Genomic DNA, 20,605 nt, shown 5'->3' with positions numbered 1-20,605 from the left:
CATAAGTGTATCTACTCTGTTTTACTGGTGATACTCTGGTGTCCCTTCCATTGCTGGCATCACATCCTACTGCTGTCAGCCACACCCAGTGTAATCCATCTGGCTTTGCAGAGATTAGCATAAAGACTTGGAAAGCCTCTATTTTTCTTTCTGAGAAACTGAGAAATGTGATTGACACGGGGGAGTGTAGTTTGAACCTTTTTCTTGTTGAAGTGGCGAGGAATGGGGGAAAGCACATCTTTATATGATGTTTATATTATTTCCGTTCATCTAATCTTAGCAGGCTACTGTATGAGTAGATATTCTGTTACATTGTTTTTAATGAGTTTAATTTTTTTTAGAATACTCAGCAATAGCAATAATTATTCTGAATTGATGAAGTCATGAACTGCCACATTTTTTTAGTTGACTCAGCATTTTAGTAGTATGGAATTTGCCATCTTTAAATGATACCACCATTTTGAACTCTGCATATAGTTCTTCCTGTCAAAAAAAAAAAAAACCTTGGAAGCTAAGAAGAAAATACACCCAAGTGGGAGAACTCATGTGGTGGAGCAAACTCTGGACTAGACTCACGCAAGTCCAGGCTCTGCCTCCTGTTGGCTCTGATGTGTCTACATCCTCCCACTCACACACCCCCGTCCACCCCTGCCACTTTTTTCATCCATAAAGTGGCAAATCCCATCTGTCACACTGGGCCAGATGAAGAAGAGCCTTTCCAGGTCTATCTATGATTCCTGTGTTGAAGCCAGTACTTTGTAAATCTCCCGTATTCACCAGAATAGCAGTACCATTATTGAATATTCACCAAGTGCCAAGACTGTCCTAACCGTAACCACTCTATGCAGGTAGGTACTGTTACCAACCCCACTTTCAGATAAGGAACTTGAGACTAAGTTGTGAGCTGAGATCCAGACACAGGTCTTTTTACTTCAGTACCTCAATTTTTGCACAGTACTCTCCCAAAGGCTTAGTTACATGTAGTCCCTTTGTGTAAGACTGATTTCATGCCAGGGATCCCAAACTATTTAAGACATTTTTTGGGTGCTAACGGAGTAATAGGCATCAAGCACTTCTCTCTAATAAAAAAGGAGGTGAAGTTGGGAGCAGAGAAGTAAATACATGTTAAGGGCTTATTTAACTATTTATTTAACAATATTTAAATGTGAGTGACTAAGCAGCCGTGAAGGGGAAGTTTAATGTTCTCATTAAGATGCTAAATTCTAAAGAGGTAATTAGGAAGGAATAAGTGATTAGATTACACACTGGGCTAACATTTTACTGATTGTCGCATAGTTAGCTGTCAACTCTGCTGCTTTGGCAGGTCATTGTCAGCCTTGGTTAATGGAGCTTGCCCTCCCCTCACCTGACCGATGTCACGTGTATCAGCAAGGTGGTAGTGGAGCGGACTCCCAGCAGGAGCCACCCAGTCTCCAGATTTCACATTTCCAAAATCCAGTGTATGGATCTGGTGTTGCCAAATACTTTGCCATGTCAGGGCAGTAAAAAATTATCAGCTGGGCTCGGTGGCTCACGCCTGTAATCCCAACACTTTGGGAAGCTGAGACAGGCAGATCACGAGGTCAGGAGTTTGAGGCCAGCCTGGCCAATACGGTGAAACCCTGTCTCTACTTAAAATACAAAAATTAGCCGGACATAGTGGCACGCTCCTGTAGTCCCAGCTGTTTGGGAGGGTGAGGCAGGAGAATCGCTATAACCCGGGAGGCAGAGGTTGTGGTGAGCTGAGATAGCGTCGTGCATTCCAGCCTGGACCAAAGAGCAAGACTCCATCTCAAAAAAAAATATATATCTTTTATCTATCCTATCTTTTCAGTGTCAATGTTTTGCTAACTTCTTAAAATGTAGCACATAGCTTCCCACTGAAAAGAACTGCTTTGATTAAATTCTTTTTTAAAAAAAAGACTGAAGGTAAACAAATAAAATAAAAATAAATAATAATAAAAAAATCTTGCCATCATTTAATAAAACTAAGGAACTCAACACAGAAAAAGGAGGTAGGACATATTTTAGAAGGCAAGCCTTTATATAGAACAAATTTTGTTTTATGAAAGAGTCACTCCATTGTACTTTGCTTAAGACTTGGAAATATTTCCTCCTATGTTTCCTCCCAAACTGGTGAAAACTTTTCCATGAACCAGTGTTGGGAATCAGTGCATATGTGGAATTCCAGCTGGGGCTTGTAAGTGGGAAGGGGACATGAGAGGTAGCAGCAGCTCTTGGTTTCAAAACTAAAGATCATTTGCATAACCAGAGCTGTCCATAGTAAATTATTTCACAGTGGTCGATTCTGGGGGTTGATTACATTCCGCCCTTGTGAGATAAGGTGTCCAGATGAAAAGTGCAATTACCTGAATGCTTATACATACTCAAATAGAATGAAACCTTCACTAGCTTGAGGTGCAGAAGTAAGAAAAGCAAAACACAACACAGAAAATCAGCACTTGGCTTTGACAACAAATCAGACCGACAGAAAGTCACTAGTTTCCACAACTTCGAACTGCTGCACAGTCTGGTTTTCCTTTAGATCGCTGCCACCAGAGTGATCCTTCAAAACTCATACCTGCTCCTGTCATCTTCCCACATGAAGACTCCCTAGCACATGACAGAAAAGGCCCTTTGTGGCCTGGCCTCAGCCTGTCAGTCCGGGGCTGTGCTGCCTATGGGACAGTGGTGTGTCTCCCTGTTTTTCTCAGAACTCCATGCCCTCTAAGCCCAGGAACCTTTGCACAGGGTGCTGCTGCTGCTGCTGCCAGAAACCCCAGCCTCCGTCATCTCGGGATTAAGGAAGCTTTTTCTCATAGCCTCCTAAATCTCACTATTATGGTAGCCTTCCTTGGTGTCCTCTCAAGACAAGGAGCTGTTGACATAGCAGGGGAACTGTGTCATCTGAGTCCCATAGCACAGAGCTTGGCGGTAGTGGACATCCGGTAGTAATTAGAGCAGGAGGTGCTAATGCTCTTTTGTGCAATTGTCCCCTTCACTTTAGCCATGTATGGACATAATTTCTTGTCACTCTAGACTTCTCACCATAACAGAAGCACTGATAACATTTCTTGTTTCTTAAGAATTTCTTCCAGAAGCCATTTCTGATGTACCTTGTATTTAATCCTGATTAGAAATAGCTTTTCTGTTCTTGCCTTTTGCACTGACAATGAGCGCTTCTGACAGAACCTTCTCAGCAGGAAAGATCTTTAAAAAGTGCCCCGGTCTCCTTGCTGATACCCTCTGAGGGAAGCATGAGGGGAATAGTGTTTTTAATCGTCTTATTTTTCTAGTGGTTTCACTGACCTTGCAGTATCTTAAACTAGAAGGCTCCATCTCCCTACCTACTCATTCTCACCTAATTTCTGAGGTATCCAAAGAGAAGAGAAATCTCTTGGTAACTGCTGAGACTTTTCAGTTAGTTTTAAAAATAAATTTCAGTCCGTGATCCCTTAGTATGAATTCGTGCTTCTAGCCTTGTCTTTGAAGTGGGAAAGGTAAGTGAAAGATACTGTTGTTGCTACTACTGAATGCTGTTTTCCAGGATCTAAAGGAATAAGAAACTTTATAGTTTCTGTAGTTCTGCTTTCCTTCTGAAAGCCATCAGGGGAACACTGTGTAGTTTTGACCTGGAGTATAAACACATAGTGTGCTCTGATATATTTTAAAGATAAGGCCTACAGAGACTCCAATAGAACACCACCACAACCAAAGCTCTCCTATAAAAAAAGATTCTCGAAAATGTGACATGCAGATAAAAACTGCACACCGGGAGACATCACATACGATGGGGATGATGCAAGAGGTGGGACGGATGGCTGCGTGGGTGCCTGGGGCAGGGGAGATGTGGACAGTGCCTGGGGCAGAGTTACATAGAGGGGTTTGTCTAGAGCTGTGTGAAGGAGACTAGTAGGAAACAGCTGTATTCACTCTATCCTAAAACACCAAACCAACCAACCAACCACCTGTCCTTGCCCCTTGGTATCCCTCCAGATGCTGACCCATTTCTCTCTTCCCATTTTCTGCAAAATTCTCAGAAGGAGTTGACTGCACTTGGTCACTGCCTATCCTTCCGTCCTAGGCTCTCTCGAACCCACGGCCCACAGACATTCATCTCCATGGAAATCTTCTTGTCCCTCCCACCAGCATAAGGTCAAATCCAGTCTCCTAATGCTCCCAATCAACCTCTCAGCAATATTTTTCACTCCCTCTTTTTTTTTCTCTTTATAATGGGAAATTTCAAACATACACAAAAGTAAACAGTAAAATAAACTCCCATTTACAGACTCAGCAATGTTTAACCTATGACAGTTCTTTCTCTATACACGGACCAGTCTATGCACATATACACACGATTGTTTTAAAATAAGTCATAAACTACTCCTTCTTTGGTGAGCCCTGTTTGCACTTGGCTTCCAGGCCACTGTAGTCTCTCATTTTTCTTTCCTTCAGTCTACAGGCTGTTTTAGTCTCCCTTGCTGAACCCTCCCCATCTTCCCCATCTCTACGAGCAGTGGCCCAGGTTCCATTCACTGACCTTGCTCTAAGTAAACTCTGCTAATCTCTGAACACAAATACTCTCCAGACACAGACAATTTCCAAATATATTTCTAGCCTGGATCTCTCTCTTCAATGCTAGACTCCAATCCCGACTGACAACTTGACGTCTTCACTTGCATGTCTGCTAGTCATCTTAAACTCAACACACCAAAAACGGAACTTCCCTCCTCCAGCAGACTTCCTTCTCTTCCCACAGTCTCCTTATAAAGCTTAGTTAATGGCAATTGTATTTTTCCAGTTGCTTCTGAATCATCCTTGACTTTGCTTGACATTCAATCCATCAGCAAGCATTGTCAGCACTACCTTTAAAATATAACCAGAATTTGACAGCTCCTCCATCTCTCTGGCGCCTCTCATCTCATCCCTTCCCTAGACTGTTGCAGTAGCCTCCTAACTTGTATCCCAGTTTCCATTCGTCTCTCCATTTCCCATCTATTCTCCACACAGCCATCACCGTGATATGTTTCAGAAATTTTCACTCTACTATACAGAATGATGTCAGGGCAGTAAAAAACAAATTAGCAGCTGTGCATGGTGGCTCACGCCTGTAATCCCAGCACTTTGGGAAGCCGAGGCAGGCAGATCATGAGGTCAGGAGTTCGAGGCCAGCCTGGCCAATACAGTGAAACCCATCTCTACTTAAAATACAAAAATTAGCCAGGCGTGGCAGCATGTGCCTGTAGTTCCAAGGCTGAGACAGGAGAATAGCTGGAACCCGGGAGGTGGAGGTTGTGGTGAGCCGAAATCACATCACTGCACTCCAACCTGGGTGAAAGAGCATGACTCTGTCTCAAAAAAAAAAAAAATCTTGCCATCATTAATAAAACTAAGGAACTCAATACACAAAAAGGAGGTAGGACATATTTTAGAAGGCAAGCCTTTATATAGAAAAAATTTTGTTTTATGAAAGAGTCACTCCATTGTACTTTGCTTAAGACTTGGAAATATTTCCTCCCAAACTGGTGAAAACTTTTCCATGAACCAGTGTTGGGAATCAGTGCATATGTGGAATTCCAGCTGGGGCTTGTAAGTGGGAAGGGGACATGAAAAGCAGCAGCAGCTCTTGGTTTCAAAACTAAAGATCATTTGCATAACCAGAGCTGTCCATAGTAAATTACTTCACGGTGGTTGATTCTAGGGGTTGATTACATTCTGCCCTTGTGAGATAAAGTGTCCAGATGAAAAGTGCAATTACCTGAATGCTTATACATACCCAAATAGAATGAAACCTTCACTAGTTTGAGGTGCTTCCCCCTCATTCACAATAAAATGCTCAATGCGTGCCACAGCCCACAAGGTCCTCCGTAGCCTGCCCCCTTTGCTGCTTTTTGATCTCTTCATCTTATTCTTCTCCTCGTTCACCCTGCTCATCCACACTGGCTCCTTTGCTGCTTCTCCAGCTTGCCAAGCTAGTTCCCACTGAATTTTCTTTTCCCTCTACCTAGAATGCTCTTCCCTCAGGTATCTGTAAAGCTTACTCTCTTACTTTATTAAAGTCTCTGGACAAATATCACTTCATCTAAAAGAACTTCCTACCATCCTGTCTAAAATTACCACTCCCATTACCATCTATACTCTTAATTCTACTTCATTTTTCTACAAGCATTTATGATCGGACACACATGTTTACTTGTTTGCCTATTGTCTGACTTTCTGGAATGTAAGTTTCTTGTGAACTGAGAATTTGATTTCACTCATTGCTGTATTTCCAGCACCTAGGTCAGTCTGGCATAAAGCATAGGGATTCAATAAATATTTCCACAGTCTATGAAGTAGACCTACATAGACAGGCTGGGGACAGATTGTGAGGACCTTTGATGTCTGGCAAAGAAGTTAGGTTAAACATTATCAATAGGGAGCCATCAAAAGCTTTTAAACTAAGGAGTTTTCTTTGTGAGAGTAATCTAGTAATAATCTGTCTGAGGTGGGAGAAGGGAGAAAAACCCAGGTGATGAGACACTTAGGAGGCTATTGTCATCAGATGAGAGGTAGAAAACCTGGAACAAGGTGGCATCTACAGAAATGGAAGAGATGGATGTGATAGGCATTCAGGAGGGAGGCTTATCAAGATTCAGCAATCAAAGCTATCTTCCAGAGTTTGAGCCCAGGGAGGGAACTGGTAGTAGTGCACTTAACATAAATGGGAGTACGAAGGAAGAGCTGATTTGGGACTGGAAGGAATAAAGGGCTTCAGAGCGTGATGAACTAGAAATGCCGTCAGGAGCGTCAGCTGGAACTGTCAAGGGGAGAATTTAGAACTGGAGCTTAGGCAGTCAGACTGCTGGCGAGATGTCAAATCTGTCCACACGACAACAATGGTAAAAGCAGTCAGCAGGCAGTATGAAGTAAAAAGAGGACCAGGGACCCCCCACGTCTGTGGGTATAAAAAAAAAATAACCCTCAAAGAAAGTAAGGAGTCCGGAAAGTAAGGAAAATAAATTTAAGTCAAGAAGTAAGAAGACATTCAAGATGATGCAGGCCCACAGAGCTAAAAGACAAAAGCTTTTTGATAGTGGAGGCAGAAAATAGTTCTGACTGCTCCAGGGAAGTCCTAGAGAGCCAAGGAGTGAGAAAAGGGCCTCAAATGTGGTTTCTAGGTGACCTGAAGGAGCTTGATGGGGATGGCCGAAGTTGAGTGTTGATGAAAAGAGTCCAACTCTGTAAAGTATCTGTAGTGCTCTATTCTGAGCCAAATATGAGTGAGTATGGCCCGTGACAGCCCTCAGGAGGTCCTGAGAACATGGGCCCAAGGTGGTCGGGCTACAGCTTGGTTTTACATATTTTAGGGAGGCATGAGACATCAATCAAGTACATTTAAGAAATACATTGGTTTGGTTCAGAAAGGTGGGACAACTTGAAGCAGGGGCTTCCAGGCTATGGGTCAAGTTAAACGTTTTCTGTTTGATGATTGAATTTATCTGAAGACCTGGGATCAGTAGAAAGGAAACATTCAGTTTAAGATAGAGGATTGTGGAGACCAGGTTTTATTGTGCAGGGCAGCTCTCAGCAGACTTCAGAGAAGGAGCAGGTAACAAAATGTTTCTTTTCTGACCTAAAAGGGTGCCTGGCTCTTAGTTATCTCCCAGATCTGGAAGGGAAGGAAGGAAAATGGGGGAAAAGCGATTCTCTACAGAATGTGGATTTTTCCCACAAGAGACTTTGCAGGGCAATTTCAAGGTATAGCAAGGAAACGAATTTTGGGGTTAAATATTTTGATTTTTTTCCATTGTCCCATAATGTTATGCCAGAGTCAGATTGGAAAGTAAGTCACAATATATAGAGTCAAATAAAACCCATCTGAGGAGAACTTGTGGTTTGAAGGGCATGACTCCCTAGATCCCTTAGATAGGAATTTGGGTAAGATTAAAAAAAAAAAAATCAGGTTAGTCCTCACTATGAGAAACATGAGAAAACAGGAGGAAATAGATGTGATGCGGTTTGGAGTTAAATCTGTGTCAACAGATGAATTAATACTCCCAAGGGTAGTGGTTACATCCCAACCACTGTCTAGAGACACCCTGCCGTGTTGCCAGGGAGTTGTAGATGTTGATTCTCTCAATCCACAGGGGTGGCCAGGGTTTCATTGCCTACAGCCAAGGGATGCCTCTGGCCTCCCTAAGGGGAGTACCCCTGGGACCCTGGAGGCCAAAGCACAATGACCAACATCAGATGCACAAGGTGTACACTCATTCTCCACCATGGAGACAGGGTGAGTCCAGCCTCAAGAAAGGCATCACACTGCGGCAATTCTGGACAAGGGACTCAGAGCTGGTGCGCACATGACCCAGGATGTGGCTGACCAGAAGAGGGCATCTGGAAGTCTGGTAAGGGCCCTAGAGGGTGGCCTTCACCTGTGACTGACCATTTTGGCGTCATTCATTTGGAGAACTGGGAGCCTGAACAATGTGTGCACATGCTGCACATCCGGGCCTCATCATTATTTGGAAATAACTGATGTAAAATAATCTCATTGGATTGGAATTCCATTTGTGTTATCATGAGACATGTCAATGAGAAATTACAAGAAATTTGTAGAAAGAGAAAAAGTTGATTCTTTAAGTATAATTTCAACCATTGACATTTCTGAAAGGTTGCAAAAACTAGTTTTAATTTTTTCATCACCAACATGTGCAAAGTTTCTCATTGATAGTAACTATTAAGAATTTGAAGAGACTGCCATTCAAAAGTTTTGATGAGGATTTGAGGACAGCCATTTCAAGTATTAAGCCTGAAGCTTACAAACGCATGTTCATGGACACAAGTTCAGGTTTCTCCTTAACAGTCTGAAAGGGTTTTGTTTCAGAGTTTCCTACAAAGCCGTAACCACTCTGGGACTTAGTATTTTACTTTGTCTTATTACAATTATATAAAGAAAATGTAATGGACCTTCTCCCCCAACACTAGCATAGACACCTAATTCTTTAGTTTACCCCAGGCTGCCATTCACATATTATTGTTTTCTATGTTTGCCATATTATGAAAAGGACTAAGACGCATTGTTCTGATGGCTCAGGATTGAAGAATGGCAAAGTGGGAAGAGAAGAAGGTTGAGAAGGAACTTTACCCCAGGCTGGGTAAGAAATCAAGTCAGGAAGGGCTGATAGCAGGGTTGGTGGGAAGGAGAACGAGGACCAGATCCCGAGATCAGAAAGTAGAGCTGGCCCCAAAAAGGTAAGAGAAAGTGGGGGCTGAGAATGGCAGGGTGCTTGTCTTAGTCCATTTACTGTTGCTTATGACAGAACACTGGAAAATGGGTAATTTGTAAGGAAAATGAATTTGTTTCTTATAATTCTAGAGGCTGAGAAATCCAAGGTCAGGGGGCTGCCTTGAATGAGTGCCTTCTTGCCGGTAGGACTCTTTGAAGTCTATCACGTGGCGAGGGGGCTGAGTGTGCCAATGTGCTGGCTCAGGTCTCTCTTCCTTTTCCATAAAGCCACCAGTCTCCTTCTCATAACCCATTAATCCATTAGCACATTCATCCATGGATGAATTGATCCATGCATAAAGGCAGAGCACTCATGATTTAGTTGCCTCTTAAAGGCCCCACCTCTCAATACTGCCACACTGGGGATTAAGTTTCAATATGAATTTTGGAGAGGACGAAAAACCAAACCGTAGCAGCATCACTTTCCATCCCTCTTTAGCTTGACTTTCCTTTGCGGTCTTACCCTAGATATCAGGACTTTTTTGTTACACGTGCCAGAAAAACAAGCTCACCTACTCTAGGTAACTGAATAGTTTTGAAGGCAGGCATAGCTTCAGGCATGGCTTGATTCAGGAACTCTCCACCTCTTAACTCCTAGTGTTACTGGTTTTCTTCTTGGGCTTTATAGGCTATTCATGGGACAGGAGAAAAGTAACAAACGGAAGGCTAGATGGATGGATGGAGGAAGTATGGGAGGAGGAAACTACTCCTTTGACTCTGATCACCTCCTGGGATCAGAATGAAGAAAAGCATGAGATTGGCTTTAAACTGGAAATTGCCTTCAAGAGCATCTGGTCTCCTTTACAAGTGAGCAGAGTGAGACCTGGAAATGGCAGGTAACTGTGGCAAGGTCACACAGCTGGTCTTCAAACTTTCTGATTTCCAGTTCATTTGGCATTACTCTCTTTGGAAATAAACATGAGGATGAAAACAAGTGTCTTCAATTAGGCAGTCAGTCTGCCCTTCGAGAAAGCCCATGTGTAGTCCGGAAATGACTGCCCTTTACCTTTTTCTCATCCTGAAGTTTGGGCAACCAGGGACATTCCAATCCCTGCGGGAATGCCGGCACATAATCACACCTCCAGGGCTTAGAAGTTTATCCCAGGTGAAGCAAAGACCCCAGGAAGCACTGATGTGTGCTCAAGAGTTGTGTAACCCAAAAGTGCACATCTACTTAGAAAAGTTTGATTTTGATTGCCAAAGAAGGCAAAACATCTTAAAATGAAGTTGAGCTATCTTTGGGTAGGATGCAAATCCGCCCATGAGTTTATCACATCAGAAACGATGTGTGATTTCTTCCAGTCCCTCAACCCAAAAAAGACGAACAGATTTAACTGATGTGTTCTAAAAATAAATAAATAAATAAAATCTGCTTTGAGCTCAAAACCAAGTATAGAAGTTTCTGGGTTTTGAGAGGAGGGGTGTGGGGAGGAGTGGTGGAGGGATAGTGAGGTAAAGGATGATGGGGAAAATGGTTTTTTCAGTGTAAAAACCGAGTTATAACAGTGCTACTGCTTTAGCTATGAACATTTCTGCTTGGGAATAACAGGATGACTAAAGGTCACAGAAACAAGGTTGGCTTAGAAAAAACTTATGAATGGTGGTTATAAATTTAAATCATCACCCATATGGCTGAGATTTCTTCCTCAGAGTTGAAAACCATGGTGAAAGTCTCAACACTCCTTTATACTTGCATTTTCCATAACAAAACAAGTTGAACCCACTGGTGACCTCAATACCACAGGACTCGGATTTGGAGGCCTAGCATCTGCCTTCGTGAGGAACCGTATCCAGATGCAAACCTGGTTGGCTTGGCCCCAGTTGTTCCCAAGCTCCTCCCCAGCCTGGCTCCCGCCTCCCAGTGCCTCGGGTGGAGGAGGTGTCCCTGTGGTCCACCCCACACAGTCATGTACTCTGCTGGCTGGAAATGGCATCAGCTCCCTTCTTTTCTGAGGCACATCTGAGCTTGCATTTATTATATAACAGCATTTTCTGGATTCAAGCAAAATGTCCTTCACAGGTCACTCAGTATTAAAATAGGCAACTTATTAAATTAATTTTGTTGTGTAAGTACCCCTCTACCCCCCACCACTACTCTTTGGAGTGAATGTTGATTCTTTTAGTTCTCTTTGTCTTTTTCAGAAAAAAAGAATGTGCTACTGTGGTGCAGAAAATCAATGGTAATTTTTCAGGCTATTTAGGATTATTCACATGGCCAGCTAAGTCTGAGGCTGATAGAAGAAGACAATTTTGTTGCAGAGGAAATCTTCACGTTTGAAACATCACCACTGGTGTGTCTCTGTGACTTCCCTTCATAGAACGTGAATATTTATCCCACAACACTAAATGGGTCAATCCCGGCAGTGTTCATCTGATCCTAATACATACTAGGGATTGTGATGTGTGTAAGCTGAATTCTCTATCAACGGGGCCCTCAGAAGCTTATAAATGTGAATGTGTATTGGGGCCAAGGAGGGGGCAGTGGGGATGGATAGCAAAATATATTGCATAGATGAGTAATAACTGATACAAGGCAGAAAGGTCATGGCATGTGAAGGCTATACATTGCTATGGGGTTTCAAAAGAAACTAAGATGGTCTTTGGTTGGCTTTAGGAAACCTCTTCTTGGAAGAAGGGTCATCATCATGGGAGGTTTATAGTAAACAAATCACATCCAAGCCCGCACAGCCCCTCTGGGAAGTAGGCATTGCAATTCCTGTTGCACAAGGGAGTTGTTAGGAGTGCACAGAGTTTAAATGATTGGCCCACGGTCACATGACCAGGAAAGGGGGCGCTTGACTCCTTGTTCTTTCTCCACATGGCCCTGTGATGGCATTTGATGTGGGTGTTCAGGGCAAGGAGAATTCTGATCACTTCAGATTTTGCTAGTGAACAGAGTTGCACTTCAGGGACACTCATGACTGCATGAGCAAAGGCATGGGCCCAGAGACACTGAATTCTACAAGTCCGGGGCCAGGTGTGGCACTCAGCAGGCCTTACACAAATAGAAGGCCCAGTCCTTCTAGAACTTACTGCAAGGTTGAGAAGATGAGAGGCCCAGTATGAAAACCCTGATGAACGATTTGCAGCAACTTGTAAGCAGAAAAAATGTTGATTCTTGTCTGCCACCAGCTCTAGTGTTTTGTCCACTGAGAGGCCTGAGTGCTTCTCATGCTAAGCCAATGCCTTATCCCAAATACCAACGCTAAACATATCGTGGGTCCTGTCCTGTCTGTTTTTACCATAAAGCCTCAGGGCTGGATAGATATCAGACAGGGACTCACTCCTGGGACCCTTCTCTTACACCCCTGACCTGCCCATCATTACACCTGTGGTGTTCTTAGGGCCTTGCTAACCCATATAGTGTCTTTGTGAGCATTAGTAAAAACCACCTTCTCTAGGCAGACGCAACACCAAGATTGCAGAGCTTGCTAAGCCAAGAGTGAGCTGGCTCTCACCCGCTCCTCCATTCTCAGTGGGGCACAAACTGCACATTACTGGGGTGTGCCTGGTCGTGCCTTTCAGCTCTTCCTGTAGAGAACCAGTACCCTGCCAAGCAGCTTGCTCTGCCCTTAGAGAAATGTTCCCCCAAAACTCAGTGCTTACATGATCCCAGCTGAAAATCTGGATTGGGCAGTGATTGCTAAAACATCTAGGTCTAGTGACCACTCCTGACAGTGCATTTGGGGTACTGGGGAGGAAAAGGTGGCAACCAAATAGATGGAAAATGAGCCTGACTCCTGGAGTCTTATTTCAACTGCAAGGTAACATATGTTTCAGCAGCACAAAATTATAGCCCACCTAGTCAGAAATAAATCACACCAGCTGAGAGAACATACGCAAAACTCATTACTAACATTGTCACTAAACACACCTTGGACAAATGCTGCTCAGACAAATGATCAGAAGCAGACAAGACACTCAAGAAAGTATCAGTGATGTACTCCAACTCAGACAATCTCTTGAAGCAGTCCAGATTGCAATTGACACACATTGTTCAGTTTCTTCCAGCCTTCCCCCTCAGAGACCATCTTGCTCCTTCATACCACAGGCATATCTTGCTTTATCGGCAGAGATGTTCCTGGTAAGTTGTTGTAAATAACTTGAATTTTGGTTAAAACTGATCATTTACAAGGTATTTGGGGATAACAATAATAATTTGCACATCACAGTGCAGAATCTTCTCCTTGGAGGGAGTTCTTTGTCATCACCTAACACAGGATGCTAAACTGGAGGTTATAAGTGAGCTCCAAAGCTCCTTGCTTTTAGGGGAAATTATAGACAAAACTTCTTTGTCTGGAATGAGGGTCCAGAACTTCTGCCTAATTAATACTCAAAAGGTTCTACAATCCAAAAAGTTTCAGAAACCAGAAGCAAATATTTTGGACAAGTTTGGAGTTAGAATGTTGGTGCACACCTTTTCCTGGAAGGACAGGAGTATTTCTTACACTGACAATGGCTGTCAACTAAGTTTTCGGTCAGGAGATTTCTTATTCTTGGCACCTGTCAAGTTACCAAATCTTTTTGGGTGTATTTATAAAGACAACAGAGAAAGAATGCCAGACACAAAGCCACCCTGGCCTCCTGTTTCCAAATAGAATGGCCAACCTACATTCATGACATGTGGGGGTTCAGTCAGGATGGTGGGAGAGATTGCATAATTATAATAGTCACAAACCTTCTTGGAAGGCCAGAAGGTTTTTGCAAAAGCCTTGGGAAGGAGGTTATGGTTGAAGGCAGCCTAATCCCCTTTCCTTGCGAAAATAACATAGAGTAGAGTTTATCTAAATAAGTTGTTTACTCACATGGTTCTAAAACTAACCTTTAATCATTTGCAGACCAGATGGCTCTCTCAGCAGAAGGGCGACTGGGTTTATTACTCACAAATGGTGTTTGCTTTAGGCCTCAGAACCTGATCTTTAATCATTATCCACAAGTGTGTTGACTCAGAGTCTCTGTTATTAAATCTATACTGAATAAATGCCCCGAGTGCCAGCTGCTAACTCTCTCTGCAGTATCTGTGGCCATGGACCCCTAGCCCTCTCTTTCACTGTATTCTGTGTTTGAGTGTATTTGTTCATCCGTCACTGGGTACGGGTCTGCGGGTGAGATCCCAATAAGGACATAGGGCTGCACCACTCAGAGCCTGCACTTCTGTCAGTACGAAGTCACATGTAGCTTTCCTGGTTTGGGTGCCTCCTGTCCATGTTATGTCTTGGGTTTCCTGGAAGGGTACAGTCCAGGGTTGGGCTGTGCTGAGGACTCTGTTTCAGGCTCTGGCTGCACTCCCCACTTTGGTCCATTCTCTGAGTTTGGAGTCAAAAGGCCCAGGCCCTCTTTCTCCTTCCTTTTTGCTTTTTCCATACAAAGAACAGCATCTTCAGCAATGCTGAAGGTTTCCCTTGTTGTCAGCATCTGTGCTGGGATTTGTCATTAATTGCTGGTGGGCTGCTGGATTTTGACATCACATCGGACCCTAAAAGACAATTAACTGAGTAAAAATTGTGGAGGCTGATAGTGTTAGAAAATGTCAGCTGGAGAATGGGGAAAGATGATTATTGTTTCTTTGCCTTCTGGGCCAAGTGCTTGTTCATGAGGTTTGCCCAACAAGTCGCTATTCCAGGGGCCAGGGAGCATGAGGGAGGGGGTCAAGGCTCCAGGACCTTCCAAGGATTACTGAGATCTAATCCTAGCCCCTCTGAAATGAGAAGCTGAGGCTCATATGTTTTTCTAGATTTTTAGGGGTGAGCCAGGGGTCTAGGACTGGGCTGTAAGACCCAGCTGTGAAGGCTGGTTTAATTCATGAATGGTAATCACACAGCACATCGCTCTGTCATGCACTTTGAATATTTTCATTGCTGTTCCTTCCTCTCCTTTCCAAAAGTGAGAGGGTGTAGACCTGACATGCTAGCTGTGTCTGCAGAGTGACTTGTAGGTAAGTGATTGGTCCTCTCCACCCTGGCTTCCACATGAAGTAAATGCTGCCCAGGAAACCATAACTAATGTTTCAATTATCCAAAAACTCAGACAGCAAACTTGCCTAAGCCAACCAGGCTCTACTGGTGTCTTTTAAACAACCCCACGACATAAAGCATTTTCCTTGCCAACACACATGGGACACTGGTTTATTTTTGATGATTTCAGAGATTTAAAAATGTCAAATAGATTCTGGCTGTAAATGTCCCCACAGTGATTTTGTCATTTTGTAGAGAAAAGAAAGCAAGCTTCAACACCACCCCTTTCAGAATCGTCCAAGCTGTGGGCCCCAGCCCCTCCTTTCACAACCCCTTCCTACCACACCCCCATCCTATTCATATTCTGATCTTCGACACACTTGAAAAGATGTTATTTCAAATGTTCCTACCAAAGAGAAAATTTTTCTCGTGTTTTTAGAGTCTGCCATCAAAGGACTTAATCTGCATTGGGGGCCGGCGGCTGCAGATGTGGGTGCTGGAGGCGAGAGAATCATACACAATGTGGTGGAGCTGGAGAGGCCTCAGCTTCCTGGGTCTGGCCCCCTGCCCACACTGCAGAAGCCACTGAGTTTTGGTCAGGAGATTCCTTATTTTTGGCACCTGGCAAGTTGCCAAACCTTTTTGGGTATATTTGCTGGGAGCCAGTTGGTTCAAGGTGACATAGAGATGGGAAGGTCCCAGACCTCCTAGCTCCCAGGGCAGGGTGGCTACCTCATCCTTCAGAGTGCTTTTTGCTTAGCTGGGAGCAGCAGTAAAACCAGACACAGCAATGCATTCAGGCTTCCTGATTTGGAATTCACAGTCAATTGATCAAGGTTAAGACAAAGGTTACCCTTGCATGCAGTGGGTAAGAGTCGGTTTGCCCAACAAATTAATCAAATAAGAATTGATGGAGAACTTTTAAAAACAATCTGAGAAGACTAACTCTGGTATTCTCTTGACAAATATTTGTTGATGGTCTATTTTGTGTCTGTTGATGAGGTAGCAACACACATCCCTGCTCTTAAGGAGTGAAACAGACACTTCAACAGGCCAACTCTGAATGAGTGCTTAAATGCTGCACAAGGAGAAGCACCGGTGCTAAGTGAGTGGGCTGGAAAGGTGCTCATGGCAGACTTGGGCCATCGTGGATCTTAGACTTTTTCCCAGTGGAAGCCATGTTGAAACTGAGAGCTGAAAGATTTAAAGTGAAGACGTGGTTTGGAAAAACCACACTAGCTACAACCCAGAAAGTGGATGGGACTGCCAAGAGAGAAGGTGGAGAGACCATGGGGAGGCCACTGCAGCTCTCCTGGGAAGAGTGGTATGACCTGATTTAGGGAGGTGACGGTGGGTGGAAGAAACCCCCACAGCCTCAGAAATGGGTGGGATTTTGGAAGAGAGGGAGGGAGAGAGAGAGAGAGAGAGAGAGAGAGAGAAGAGTATGTGAGGAGGGGCAGGCTTTTGAGTGAGGTGACTGCATAGAGGTGGTATATTCACTGACGAGGGGACCCTGTTAGAGAGGGTGGCACAAGAGGGAAAGACAGGTCACCACTGAGGAGTGGGTTTCTTAGAAGAGGCTCCAAGTATAGGGAGGGAACAGAACTTGAGTTCAGTGGTAGATATGTTCTAGGTGCATCTGGAACACAGAGAGGAGAGGTCCAACAGGCAGGCAGATGGGTAACTGGGTGAGAGCGCTGAGGAGAATGCAGGCTGGAGGCAAGGTCTGGGGGTCCTCGGGTGGCTGGAGACTTGAGTGGGGATTACAGGCTTTCCCAAGCACTTGAGTGGCATCCTTAGCAATCAAGAATTTGGTGCTAATTACAGATAACAGCAGGCCTCATTTGCATATTAACAACTGAATGTACTAATTACAAATTAGCTTTATCTGTTCATTAAAATAAGCCCAGGAGGCCTTTTTACTTGGAAAGGCTTTGATAGCATTTAGTTAAATTACTGTGTGTGCACCTGGAAGTAATAACAGCTGCATTTCCTGTACACCGTTGTATAAATCAGACAGGCAAAAGAGGCTTTAGTGGATTTAAAACCAAGAGGATTTGATTTTGCAACCTCAGAAAACCAATGCATGCATATGGGCAAGAGTAGTTTTCAGGGTAATTAAAAGGAAAGTCTAAAATTATTCTAGTTTTGTTTTAAGTTTTGTATAGCTGCTTCTACCTGAGGAAGCAGAGTTTCCAAATGTTCTCCTCAAGGGCCTTTGAAGGCAGAGGGCTTCCAGGCTGAGAGCAGAGGCTTGCAGTGCTTGATGGCATAGAAGGAGACTTGGAGCTCAGCTAGAGAGGTTAGAAATGAATCAGTGATAGTTACATGCAAAAACTGAACAAAGCGACAATTACAAACTCCCAGAAAAACAAAAAGCTAACAAGAAGAAAGCACTGTTCCTGTATGTGAGGGGCGTGGCTGTGCTGCACACACTCAGCTAACCACTGATGTCGCTGAAAGCGGTGACATAAGTGTTTCAAAAACAGCATGGTTTTCCACAATAAATCTAACACTGAAAAAGTGCAAAAGCATCCCAAATACACTGTTCACAGATATAAAGGTGAGTAACTGAAGATGTTGTCTTTGAGGAAGAATTAGGAGGCAGACAGATGGGGCAAGAATGGCGGTCTTCTATTATACACCTTCTGGTTATGTTTGACTTCTTAAACCAATGTACATATGCTATTTAATTTAAAAAATACAGCCTCTGAAGACATGTTTGTTTGGCTTCAATTGTTAAGTAAAAGCATGAACAAATAATGCTGCCTCGAGTCTACTAACTCACCAAAGCAGAAAGGAATCAGCTGGATGTGTGACCTTCCAAGACCACACATCCCCCAGGCATGTGTCGCCAGGAAAAGGGAAGTGTTGGCTGATCTAAGTTACAGTCCTGCTGTGGTACTTCCCATGACCTAGCTGAGGAAATGCATATCCTTCAGGGCCTCTGAGATATGGGCCTAGACAACCTCTCCACTTCTTTTTTTAAACCACTGTCACCCAGTGACACTCTGTCACCCAGGCTGGAATGCAGTCATGCAATCATGACTCATTGCAGACTTGTCCTCCAGGGCTCAAGCAACTCTTCTGCCTCAGCCCTCTAAAGTGCTGGGATAACAGGTGTGAACCACTGTGCTCAACCACCTCCCTACTTCTTAACGTCCCCTCCTCACACTTGCAGCTCCTGCTACCCTAAGCAGATTGTAGCACTGAAGTACACACACACACACACACACACACACACACACACACACACAGATAGAGAGAGAGAGAGAGAGAGTATTAGTCTGTTCTCATGCTGCTATAAAGAACTGCTCAAGACTGGGTAATTTATAAAGAAAAGAGGTTTAATTGACTCACAGTTCTGCAGGGCTGGGGAGGCCTCAGGAAACTTAAAATCATGGTGGAAGGGGAAGCAAACACGTCCTTTGTCACATGGCAGCAGGAAGAAGTGCAGAGTGAAGTGGGGAGAAGCCCGTTTTAAAACCATCAGATCTCATGAGAACTCACTATTATGAGAACAGCACAGGGGGATCCACCCCCATGATTCAATCATATCCACCTGGTTCCTCCCAGGACACATGGGGAGTATGGGAACCACACCTCAAGATGAGATCAGGGTGGGGACACAGCCAAACCATATCACACTCACACCCCATGGCAGTGGTGGACTCCTCCCACCACCCCCGTGACCTGGCTGACTCCTGGTTTCTGCTCACTTCCCCTCTGTGTCCTAGTCCAGACACTTCCTTCTCCAGAGAGCCTTTCCTGGCCCCTCGAATGGCATGCCTGTGGGCTCCCTCCCAGTGAGCCCTGTGCTTACCTGCTGCATTATCTGTCGTCCTTCTCTCTCCCTCATGAGACCCTTAGAACAGGAACTGTGCCTAACACAGATTGCACAGTTGAGTATGATTTCTCCGGAAAGCGGCTGAAGATCCTCCTTTTTGTCTGCCCACCTTTCCTCCTTCCAGTCCCCATTCACCAACAAGGCCCTTGTCTTTACCAACACCACACTCAGCCTCTGCCTCTTCCTTCCCCTACAGAAAAGAGACAAAATCCAGCTCTAATGATGGAAGGTGGGAGGGTCAGACAAGTCTTGAAAAGGATAGAGAGAAAGGCCTGGGATGTTGGGCTTTTTCATGTTTGTTCAAGCCCAGATGCCAACCTCCAGCACAGAGAGGAGCACTGGAAGTCCTGGCCGTGCATTCCCAGTGCTGTGTGGCCTCTCATTAAAGACTCCCTGTGGGCTCCCTAAGCCAAAGGCACTTAATCCTTCCGGGAAGTGCAAGGCTTACATCTCCTTGATCCGGTGTCTCCGGACCCACCAGCTTGGATTTTGCTTCCTGAGGGATAAAGCCCAGAGATGAGTTCTGTCCTGCCTTCTCCTAGACTTCAGCTGGACCCAGGCCTGCTGTGCTTCAGAAAAGCTTTGTTCTCCTTGCCTCCTGGCCACACCGACCAAGCAAGCACGCACTGCAGTCTCACACCTCTTGGGCACCAAGAACACCCAGCCCAGCCCAGCATCCCAACAGGAATCCAGCAGAGAGAGGAAAGAGAAAACTCAGCATCAGTTAGAGGCTCCAGGAGAAGAGCCTGAGGCAGCCTGAGCCCTGTGATGGTGGCAATAAGGATCAGAATGACGGCACAGAGTTTCTGTTTGTTTTGGTTTTTGGTTTCTTTTTTATTTACTTTTTGAGAGAGTCTGTCTCTGTCACCCAGGCTGGAGTGCAGTGCCATCTCAGTTCAGTGCAACCTCTACCTCTCAGGCTCAAGAGATCCTCCCACCCCAGCCTCCTGAGTAGCTGAGACTACAGATGCATGCCACCACACCTGGCTAAGTTTTATATTTTTAGAGACGGGTTTTCACCATGTTGACCAGGCTGGTTTTGAACTCCTGAGCTCAAGTGATCCTCCTGCCTCGGTCTCCCAAAGTGCTGGGATTATAGGCATGAGCACCGTGCCTGGCCGGCAAACAGTTTTTCAACCCTGATTGTCAGGCAGGTACCGTGTGCTTTACACACATCACCCCACCAACTCCATCAGCAAATCTGGGAGGCAGATCTGTCTTCCCTGCGCTTAGTGGAGGTGGAACCCGAGGCTTGGAGGGGAGAACTCACTTTTCCCAGTTACCCCAAAATGGTTGAGTGAGAGGAGGTCCCCCACCCTAGGTCTGCCTGTCCTCAGAGAGTCTGACCTTTTAACTTTATTATTATGTTGTTATGAACCAGGTTGGCAAAGAAAGGGAGACGTGGAGAAAAGAGTTGAGAGAATTTCTTTTTAAGTTTAAGGGAAGCTGAGCACATTTTGAGAAGCAAGTTGTAAGGAAAATCTAGCTCTTGAGTGGGATGTGGCCTCCACCCCCCATTCCTCCAAAACCCACAAT

At 44.5% G+C, this 20,605-nt stretch overlaps 1 long non-coding RNA gene across 1 annotated transcript; it reads right to left on the bottom strand.

The window, feature by feature from the left end:
- Nucleotides 1-17,133: 17,133 nt before the first annotated feature.
- On the bottom strand, nucleotides 17,134-19,450 carry LOC128931678 (uncharacterized). Its single transcript, XR_008480405.2, has 3 exons — nucleotides 19,046-19,450; nucleotides 18,583-18,648; nucleotides 17,134-17,516 (listed from the first exon to the last, which is right to left on the bottom strand). It is a non-coding gene; the product is annotated as an uncharacterized LOC128931678 (long non-coding RNA).
- Between the last annotated feature and the right edge of the window lie 1,155 nt (nucleotides 19,451-20,605).

The sequence above is a fragment of the Callithrix jacchus genome, chromosome 4 (genome assembly GCF_049354715.1).
Source record: "Callithrix jacchus isolate 240 chromosome 4, calJac240_pri, whole genome shotgun sequence".
Lineage (NCBI taxonomy): Eukaryota > Metazoa > Chordata > Mammalia > Primates > Cebidae > Callithrix > Callithrix jacchus.
Note: the sequence above shows the minus strand (reverse complement) of the source record. Positions and strands in the feature narration are given on the sequence as shown.